Source organism: Marmota marmota, unplaced genomic scaffold (genome assembly GCF_001458135.2).
Source record: "Marmota marmota marmota unplaced genomic scaffold, marMar, whole genome shotgun sequence".
NCBI classification, from domain to species: Eukaryota; Metazoa; Chordata; class Mammalia; order Rodentia; family Sciuridae; genus Marmota; species Marmota marmota.
The window spans coordinates 44,133,589-44,137,402 of NW_026000037.1; the positions used below are offsets into that span (position 1 = coordinate 44,133,589).

The window sequence follows — 3,814 nt, forward strand, 5'->3', positions numbered from 1 at the left end:
AAACCAAGGTACAGTGTTGTGCATCTCACCAATCTCCAAGATTGAAACATTCAGTTAGGTTTTTGTAACTCTTCTCATTTCTGGAGATTTCATTTGAGTCTTAAGATATAATGTTATCTTTCTCTTGATAAGTCCAGCTCACTCCCCCAAATACCAGACCAGTATTTGGCCACCTACTCTCCCCTTCAGCATCAAGATTTTTCAAATTCAACATCTCTAAAACTGACTTCTAGATATTCCCCTAAACCCATATCTCTTGCAATCATCCTCATCTCACCAAATAGAAACTTCATTCTTCCAGTTGCTCAGAGAAAAAAAAAAGAAGTTATTCTTCAGTCTTCTTTATTCTTTTTTTTTACTTTTGTCTTTTTTATTATTTTTAGTGCTCTATATACTGACACAGAGGTAAAAGAAAATGATTGAAACTTCAATATAAAAACTCTTTGGAATTCAATCCCACAATCTTATATATCTGTTTTATTCACATGTCAATGAAAAATCACCAACTATGATGAAAACAAGACAACTTATATCATGGAAAAAAGTTCATTAAAAACACATCCAACTATAAAAACAATTGTTTGCTTGGTATCTTCACATATTTTTACTTCTGTCTACTTAAGTACAATACATCATTTCCTTGGGCAAATACATCCCCATATTTATTTATCAGTTGTCCATTTATATATTTTTATGCCTGTTCCAGGGCTATATTCATGTAGCCATCCAGGCAAGCCAAGACTTCTTAATAAACTACTCCAGAATTTAATTTTACCACATCTGACCATCCATTTGCTTTGAGAAGTCAATTGGTATTTGCTTCTGCAGGCCCATTTGAACAATTTTGAGAGGCAGGAAATCTGAATTTTAACTCCAGCTCTGAGACCTAAATAGTCATGGGACTTGAGTAACTCACCATTCCATCTCTCATGGGTCCAGATTCCTCAAGTCTCTGTAGAGATGCAGATCTCTCTCTCTCTCTCCTGGTGCCCCAGAAACCTAGCCTCTGTGGACAAACAGTCCTTCATTCTTCTTTCTCTAACACAGTAGAGATAATCCATTATCAAATTCTCTTACATTTTCTATAGTCTATTCTGGTTATTGCATATAAATTGAATAATAAATATGTGGTCTTTTGTATCTGGCTTCTTTTACTTTGCATTTTTTTTCAAGGTTCATACCTATTGTAGCAGGTATTCGAAATTTGTTCCTTATTACTGATAGAATAATACATTTTCTCTTTTTCTCTATCCATTTACCCACTGATGAACGTTTGGGTTATTTCTACATTTTGGCTGTCATAAATAGTGCTGCTGTTAACATTCATACACAAGGTTTCGTTTGAACACCTGTTTTCAATTTGGGGGAGTATGCACCTCAGAAAGGAATTTCTGGATCATATGGTAATTCTCTGTTTAATTTTTTAGGGAATTGTCAAACTGATTTCCACAGTGCCCAAACAATTTTACAATTCACCACCAACAAAAAACAAAATTGTACATTTTTTTCCACAACCATGTCAACATTTATTATTTTTCCTTTTTTTTTTTCTATTGTAGCCATTCAAGTATCCTGGTAGGTATAAGGTGGTAACTTGTGATGTTTTATTTGGTTTCCTCAATGTCTAATGTTTTTCATGTGCTTGTTGGCTATGTCTATCTTTGAAGAATTGTCTATACAAACACATTGCCCAAATTGAGTTGTTTGTCAGTGTTATGGTCGAGTTGTAAGAATTCTTATATATTCCAAACACTAGACCCTTATCAGATACATAATTTTCAAATACTTTATTCCATCCTTTAGTTTGACTTTTCACTTTCTTGATAATGTTCCTTGATGCATGGAATTTTTTAAATTTTGGTGAAATCCAATGTACCTATTCTACTCTTTTCATTTGTACTTTTGATGTCCATTGTCGAATCCAAGGTTATAAAGATTTACTCCTATGGTTTCCAACATTTTAACAGTTTTAACTCTTTAACTTTAGTTCTATAGTCCCTTTTTAGTTATTTTTTATTGTAAATACTGTAAGTAGGAGTAAAGATGCTATATTTTATAAGTAAGTAATTGCATCTTCCCTAAGAATATAAGCTCCACCAAATCAAGAAAGAATTTTTTTCAGTACTCTATTGCTAGTCTGATAAATAGTGACTTGTACATAGTAGAGGCACACCATTTGTGAAATATATTAATTACTTGGCTAAATAATTTTACAAAGAGAAAGTAGCTGAGATGGTATTTAATTAATATATTATTTGTTTCCTTGTTTATATATCATTTTTTATCTCTGGCACAAAAATAACAATAAATTTCACTATAGTTCTATAGCAATGTCACATAAAAAAATAATCTGTTTGGTTTTTGTTCTGTGATGAGCTAAGACAATTTATTTTTTTTCAAGTTCCTTTTTCTTTATAAATTGAAAAAAAAAACTTATACAATGTGTGGGATTTACTTTTCAAGCAATTTTCATTAAATCACATCTTGATCATTCTGTATCTTAAAGTCTCCTAAGGGATCAACTGGCTGACAATAATCAAAATCTGATTAGTCATAAAGAGAAAATATATAATTTTGGAATTTCACTCACTGCAGTTTCTTCATTTGCTGAAAATGTGTCAAATACCGTGCCAGAAACTAATGAATGAAAGCAAAATTTGAGAATACAAATACACCATCCACTATAGCAAACACTGCTATTGGACAATCAAGCACGTAGAGTAACCACATATATTTTGTAATATATGTGGGTTAATCTATGTGGTCATTCCTGCCAGCACCTAGCATCTGTGACAATGAATTCATTTCCTATGGACATTAAGAGCACTTCCCTCTACTCCCCCTTGTTCTCTATATCTCTGCACACTTTATTCTGTTTGTGTTCCACAAGGATGCTAAGTCATCCTCTACTATGCTTTTGCCATGCAGTTCCTCTTTCGGTAAAATTAGGGAAGGCAGAAGACTTCTCGACTCTGGTGAGAAAGATGAAGGGGAAATATCCATTTCAGTTCAGTCTCCATGAAAATAGTTTATAACACAAACCAAACCCTTTACTAGGAAGATGGATTATCTTCATTGCATAACTCTTCGGCTATTATGCTACCAAAATATCTTCTCTTTTCTCCCTTCCTAAACTAAGCAAAGAAGAAAGAATCAAAATAACTCTTTCTAGTTGTGAATGACCCAGGACCTCATTCCTAGGAAAATAGGTTAAGATATCAGAAAATCAGAAAAATCCCACTTTGATAATAATAACAACTTTTACTACTAATAGTGTCTGCCATAATGAATGATAAATCAAGCTCCAGTTTTTTAGCCAAACCAGGACTGACAATCTGGTGGCATAGGTCAGATGAGTCATATTAGTTGGTCACAGCCTATTTTGGCCCTGATGCATTGAGGACAAGATATAGAAGTTGATAAATATTTTAAATAGCCCATATGGCTAATCTCAGGAGCACAATTGTTGGAGGAAGTTTTTCTGGAGTAAGTAAGAAACAGAAGATAAAATCAAAACCTTACCAGATGGAAATGACTTTTTAAATTATTGCTCCAAAATTAATTTGAGTTTAGTGTAAATACCTATAAAAAAATCTCATTTACCCCCATTTTCTGATTAAAACCCCAGGGCAATTTTGTTAGCACTAGGTAACTAGCTTATTAATCAGTGAAAAACCATCTATACTTCTGCTTTCTGTGCACAATGGAGAAATATAATACATTTGGAAACAAAATGGACTCCCACTCAGAGTAATAAAACTAATCCCTCTTTAATTACTAAAAGCACTATGTAGGCAAATCCAGATGAATCTTG

General features: G+C 33.0%; 1 pseudogene; it reads right to left on the reverse strand.

Moving 5' to 3' along the window:
• Positions 1–604: 604 nt before the first annotated feature.
• Positions 605–834, reverse strand: LOC107136692 (annotated as a pseudogene).
• Between the last annotated feature and the right edge of the window lie 2,980 nt (positions 835–3,814).